We start from the raw sequence: 6905 nt of genomic DNA, 5'->3' as shown, positions 1-6905 counted from the left end.
GCGCGGGCTGCGAGCACCAACCGCCGGCCGCCCCGCGCTGCGTCGCCCCGCCCCCCCTCCCGCCCCGCCCTCCCACCCCCAGCGCGTGCCCGCCCGGCGCCCTCTAGGCTGGAAGGCTGCGGGCGTTCTACCGGTGCCAGCACTGACAGAGCGCGAGGAGCGCGGCGCGGGCCAGCCGGGACTGCTGGACAGCGGGGTCCAAGCTAGAGGGGAGCGGTCAGTGACGGCTGTGGAGGAGGGAGGCGCTGGGCGTCAGCGCGGGAGCCGAGCCTCTGGACCACTGAGCTGGGGGGCTGGCTGAGGTGGGTCTCCCACCCTGAGGGCGCGCCTTAGGGAGGGACAGGGGTCGGTGGGACCCTGCTTTGTCTCAGTCGCACTGAGGTGAGGGGGCTGCACTCGGCCGAGCAGCGAGGACCGTGCCCAGCTCAGAGAGAGCCCTCAGAGTGTCCGGGCTGGATTGCGGCCGCGGTGCGGGAGAAGTCGGAGGAGGGAGTGACAGGTGATGGGGCTGGCAGGGCAACTGCCATTATTAATCACTCGGCCGCCCGGGTGCGGTTGCCACCGCCTCCTTCCCGAGCTGGCAGCCCAGGCCACCAGGGACAGGCACCTGTCCTAAGAGCGTGTAATCTTTGAGGCAGAGGTGGGACACGAACCCGGGACGGTTTGCCCTTGGGCCACTCCCTTAGGCTGAGGGAAAAGTGTACTTAAATCAGGCTTTGAGAATTGGGCAGAGTTTGAAGCGCGGAGATCACCGAGCCCTTCGTTGGCTGTCAGGACTTTGGGAAGACGTTTCGCCTCTAAAAGACCACACTTTCCTCCTCCCCAAAAGTGGCTGGACCTGTGAACACTAATTACTCATGTGTAAGGAGTGCTTTGCAATCTGTAAAGCACTTTCCATTCCGGTGTCGTAGATAATTCGTCACAATGAACTTGCCAAGTAAGCGTTTTTTTATTTACCTTTTTTACAGATGAAGAAATTGTGTCCCAGAGACGTTTATTAAATCAGGGAGTAGCAATAGAGCCTTACTCCTTTTTTTTTTTTTTTTTTTTTTTTGAGACGGAGTCTCACTCTGTCGCCCGGGGCTGGAGTGCAATGGCGCCATCTCGGCTCAGTGAAACCTCTGCCTCCCAGGTTCAAGCAATTTTCCTTGCCTCAGCCTCCCGAGTAGCTGGGACTACAGGCGCCAGCCATCACACCCAGCTGCTTTTTGTATTTTTAATAGAGACGGGGGTTTCACCATGTTGGCCAGGCTGGTCTTGAACTCCTGACCTCAAGTGATCTGCCCACCTCGGCCTCCCAAAGTGTGGGGATTACAGGCGCTAGTCACTGCACCCAGTGGAGCATTACTCTTTTTTTTTTTTTTTTTTTTTGAGACGGAGTTATGCTCTTGTTGCCCAGGCTGGAGTGCAATGGTGCAATCTCGGCTCACCGCAACCTCCGCCTCCCGGGTTCAAATGATTCTCGTGCCTCAGCCTCGCAAGTAGCTGGGATTAGAGGCATGCGCCACCACGCCTGGCTTTTTTTTTTTTTTTTTTTTTTTTTTTTTAGTAGAGTGGGGGTTTCTCCATGTTGGTCAGGCTGACCTTGAACTCCCAACCTCAGGTGATCCGCCTGCCACGGCCTCCCAAAGTGCTGGGATTACAGGCATGAGCCACCGCGGCCGGCTGAGCCTTACTCTTATACATCAAATGTTTTCCACGATAGGAAACCACCTGGGATGAACATCAAGCCCCAAACTCAAACATCCTGTGATTTCATCATCAGAGCTCCTGGTTTAGGTCACAATTCTTGGCTGGATCTGCCTGCCACTCCCCAGCTACCAACAACCGTCTCTCAGCAACACAATCACCCTGGCACAGCACTTTTAATTATTTGTTAAATGTTTCGTACTGGGTTGGGCTAAACCAATTGTGAGGAGTCCTTTAGGCAGAGTCAAAACTTGGAGACAGTTGGATGAGCTTGATTGAATTCTGAAAATTCCCCAAGTGTACTGGGTTTTCTAGGTGATGATTATTTTGAGAGTATTGGTGACAATAATTTTTTGTCCTTCCTATTAACAGGTCCACCTCCTAACAAATTATTGGAAGGAATATGAGAAAAGTAAGTAGTGATTTTGAAGTATCAGTTAGAAGACCCAAAATTGTTTATGTTTAGAATAATGGTAGTTAATTTGGTGATGTTATTTCTGGATGTATAAAGTTAATTGGCAAGTGCTTATCAAATGCGTGTGTGTGTGTGTGTGTGTGAGATACGGAGTCTCATTCACCCTGTCAGCCAGGCTGAAGTGTGGTGGCGCAATCTCAGCTCACTGCAACCTCTGCCTCCCAGGTTCAAGCGATTCTCCTGCCTCAGCCTCCTGCGTAGCTGGAGTTACAGGTGCCCGCCACCACACCAGACTAATTTTTTGTATTTTTAGTAGAGACAGGGTTTCACCATGTTGGCCAGGCTGGTCTTGAACTCCTGACCTCAGGTGATCTGCTCACATCGGCCTCCTAAAGTGCTGGGATTACAAGTGTGAGCCACCATGCCCGGCTCCCAAATGTCCGTTTTTGAGGGATATATTTATTAATACATGCTGAGAGGTCTACACAGGTGGTAGTCCATCACCACAAACACTGACAGTATACCAAAACATGCTATTTTTTAAAAATCCCCATAGGACTGTGAAAGGGAAGAGAAGCCAGCTGTTACCCTAATGCCTATGATGTGTGTCAGGTGCTGGGGCTAAGTGTTTTTCACTTATCCTATAGCTTGTTTATCCTCCAGCTTGTTTATCCTCCCAACAAACTTGAAAGGCAAAAGTTATTTGTTTGTTTATTTATTTATTTTGAGGGTCTCACTGTTGCCCAGGCTAGAGTGCAGTGGTGTGATCATGGCTCACTTCAGCCTTGACCTGGGCTCAAGTGAGCCTCCTGCCTCAGCCTCCTGAGTAACTGGGACCACAGGTGCATGCCACCAGGTCCAGCTAATTTTTTTTTTTATTTTTAAGAAATGTAGAGTCTTACCTCACTATGTTGCTCAGGCTGGTCTCTAGACTCCTGGATCCAAGCCATCCTCCTGCCTCTGCCTCTCAAAGTGCTGAGATTACAGTGTGAGCCACTGCGCTCGGGTTAAAGTAAGTCTCGCTGATGCTATATCTAAGACACATCCCAGATCTGTCCATCGCCTACTACCCCAGATGAGGTCACTTGTCATTTCTTGCCTGTAGTCCTATAATAGCTTCCTAATTTTCTGCTTCCTTTCTTGCCACCCTAAAACCTATTTTCCACACAACAGCCTGACTGATTTATTTAAAATGTAAGACAAATCATGCCACCCTTCTCTTAAAGTGCTCCCCTAGCCCCTCATTGCACCTAAAATAATATCTAAGGCCAGGCGCAGTGGCTCACGCCTGTAATCCTAGCACTTTGGGAGGCCGAGGCAGGAGGATCACTTGAGGTCAGGAGATCACTTGAGTTGCAGTGAGCTGAGATTGCGCCACTGCACTCCAGCCTGGGAGACACAGCGAGACTCTGTCTCCAAAATAATAATGATAATAATAAAAATCTAATTCCTTGCCTTGACCTATCAGGACCTACTGATCTGTCAACTACTTGCTTTACAACTTCATTTTGCATTGTTTTCTTCCTCTATCATTGAATTCCAGCCTTGTTTCCCTCCCTCCCTCCCTCCCTTTCTTCCTCCCTTCCTCCCTTCCTTCCTTCCTTTTTTGAAACAGGGTCTCACTCTGTTGCCCAGGCCGGAGTGCAGTGGTGCGATCTCAGCTCATTGCAACCTCCACCTCCTGGGTTCAGCTGATTCTCATGCCTCAGCCTCCCGAGTAGCTGGGATTACAGGCGTGCACCACCATGCCCAGCTCATTTTTTTGTATTCTTAGTAGAGACAGGGTTTCACCATGTTGGCCAGGCTGGTCTCTCAACTCCTGACCTCAAATGATCCGCCCACCTTGGCCTCCCAAAGTGCTGGGATTACAGGCATGAGCCACTGCGCCCGGCTGTTACCCTTTTTTCTGTCCCTGGGATGTGCTAAGCTTGTTCTTGCCCTGGGGAGTTTGCATTCATTGTTTCTTTCTAGAATGTTATTTTCCTAGATATTTTCATGTCTGGCCCCTTGCTATTTAGGTCTCAGATTAAATGTCATCTCCGGAGCACCTAAGTGAAGTAGTTCATGAAGCTCTCTATTATATCTCCTTTTTAAATGTTCTTCTTTGAACTTACCATAACCTAATATTTAGTGCTAGTTTATTTTCTGCTTCCCTTCACTAGAATGAAAGCTCCTTAAATTGTAATAGCTAAAACTTAATATGCTTTTTTTTTTTTTTTTTTTTTTTGAGATAGGGTCTCGCTCTGTTGCCCAGGCTGGAATATGTCAACCCCCACTTCCCGGGCTCAAGTGATCCTCCCACCTCAGCCTCCCAAGCAGCTGGGACCAGAGGTGTGCACCACCATGCCTGGCTAATTTTTTGTATTTTTTGTAGAGACAGGGCCTTGACATGTTGCCCAGGCTGGTCTCAAACTCCTAGGCTCAGGTAATGCTTTTGCCTTGGCCTCCTAAATTGTTGGGATTACAGGTGTGAGCCCGCACCTGGCTAATGTTTAATCTTGTCAGGCATTTAGAATCGGGCCTATTACTCTAGAAGGTGGATACTTTTATTATGCCCATTTTACAGATGAGGAGACTGAGTCTTGGTAGGTTAAGTAACTTGCACATGGTCATACAGTTAGTTAGTGGCAGAGCTGGGATTTTTTATTTTTTATATTTTGAAACAGGGTCTCACTCTATTACCCAGGCTGGAGTGCAGTGGTAAGATCATTGCTCACTGCAGCCTTGACCTCCAGGGCTCAAGCCATCCTCCCACCTTAGCTTCCCCAGTAGCTGGGACTATGGGCATGTGCCACCATGCCCAGTTAATTTTTCTTTCCTTTTTTGGTAGAGACAGAGTCTCACTATGTTGCCCAGGTTACTCTGGAACTCCTGGGCTCAAGTGATCCTCTCACCGTTACCTCCCAAAGTGTTGGGATTACAGGCATTAGCCAGCATGCCCAGCCCAGAGCTGGGATTTGAATCCAAGCAGACTAGCTTCAGCATCCATGCTCTTAATCAAGCCAGAGCAGGTCCTTATCTTCCCCACCTCTGTAATCAGGCACCTTGAATGTAACATGGCGTTTAGCAGGCTCTCAATAAAAACTGAAATGAAAGAATGTAATCACAAGAGAAAACCAAATTATAAACAAAAACCTAGGAACTATTAGCCTTGATTTCACTTTCTCCTACTTGCAAATCTGTGAGCAAGTTCTGAATCTGAACTACTTCTCTCCACAAAACATATCTCCAGTATGTCCCCTTTCTGCATCCCCACTGCTACCACCCTTGTCCAGCTCCTGAGTGGCTTCCTCCTGTGTTCTGCTACCACCACAACTCCCAACAGTTTCCCAAATTGCTGGTTGAGGGGAACTCCTCTCACTGATTGGAAATCTGCTTTCCTTATTAGGCTAAAGCAAAGAATCAGGTGTGTTATTAGGGCTGTAATGTCTATCCTGAGAGAAAATTTTTTGGCTGTCTTATACCCTGAAAGCATGTCCATTTATCCCTATTACTGGTTTCAGTGGGGTCTGATTCATGTGTCATTGCCTCTCATAAAGGTGCTTCAACTGAAGTTTACTTTGTTGTTACATCACAAGACCTTTTAAGCAACAGCCAAGTGAAATGTGTGTAGACTGAACTTGGTTGTCCACTATCTCAACTGTGGTACAGTGTGGGAATTTCTCTCATATCTCAATTCCAAAATGTAAAAAATACTTGTTATTTTTGTTTTCCTTTTTTTTTTTTTTTTAAAGAGACAAGGCCTCACTCTGTTGCTCAGGTTGGAGTACAGTGGTGCAATAATAGCTCTCACTGCAACCTTGACCTCCTGCTCTCAAGTGATCTTCCTGCTTCACCCTCCCGAGTAGCTGGGACTGCAGGCCTGTACCACCATGCTGGGCTAATAAAAAAAAAAAAACTTTGGCTGGGTGCAGTGGTTCATGCCTGTAATCCCAGCACTTTGTGAGGCTGAGGCAGGCAGATCACCTGAGGTCAGGAATTCCAGACCAGGCTGGCCAACATGGCGAAACCCTATCTCTACTAAAAATACAAAAAATTAGTTGGACGTGGCACGTGCCTATAATCCTAGCTACTTGGGAGGCTGAGGCAGGAAAATCGCTTGAGCCTGGGAGGCAGAGGTTGCGATGAGCCGAGATGGAGCCGCTGCACTCCAGCCTGGGTGACAAGAATGAAACTTCGTTTCAAAAAATAAATAAGTAATAAAAGAAAAAAAATTTGTTGTAGATATGGGGCCTCGCTATGTTGCTCAGGCTCGTCTTAAACTTCTGAGCTCAAGTGATCCTCCCACCTCGGTCTCCCAAAGTGCTGGGATTACAGGCATGAGCCGCTGTGCCCGGCCAATAGCTGATTTCTCCCCCCACGTCTTTTGGATAAAATCATGTAACTGATTGTTTTGAACGCTTTCCTTCCGTGGCTAAGAAGCTGAAAGTCAAATCTATGACCCTGTCCTTGCAGGTATCTGATGGCATGTATTTTGAATACTAACTTAATCCCTGTTTCAGCTTAATTTTTTAAAAATAGAAGTGTAAATTGTATTTAATATTTTTGCAACATATTCTACCATTATAATTTCTATAATCATAACTTAGTTCTATATGCTCTAGAACTTCATATAAATAGAATCATGCATTATGTACTCTTTTGAGTTCTCCTTCACACAGCATGATGTCTTTCAGATTTAGTCATGTCAATGCACATATTATAGTCATTCATTTTTGCTGCTGTGCAGTATTCCATTGTACCAATTTGTTTATCCATTCATCTGCTGATGGACATTTGAGCTGTTTCCAGTTTTTAGCTA

The 6905-nt window shown here is 47.4% G+C and overlaps 1 long non-coding RNA gene across 8 annotated transcripts in view; it reads left to right on the top strand.

Moving 5' to 3' along the window:
* LOC129052675 (uncharacterized) overlaps positions 1-6905 on the top strand; it is a 99278-nt gene continuing 92373 nt past the window's right edge. For 2 of the 8 annotated variants that reach the window (XR_010139470.1, XR_010139469.1), the window contains exons 1-3: positions 1-302; positions 2062-2101; positions 2991-3116. This is a non-coding gene — a long non-coding RNA (uncharacterized LOC129052675). The remainder of the gene's footprint in view (positions 303-2061; positions 2102-2990; positions 3117-6905) is intronic. The other 6 variants (XR_010139471.1, XR_010139472.1, XR_008517782.2 and 3 more) reach the window with 3 other exon arrangements.

The sequence above is a fragment of the Pongo abelii genome, chromosome 23 (assembly GCF_028885655.2).
Source record: "Pongo abelii isolate AG06213 chromosome 23, NHGRI_mPonAbe1-v2.0_pri, whole genome shotgun sequence".
NCBI lineage: Eukaryota > Metazoa > Chordata > Mammalia > Primates > Hominidae > Pongo > Pongo abelii.
The sequence above is the reverse complement of the archived record's forward strand: the minus strand, read 5'-3'. Positions and strand labels throughout refer to the sequence as shown.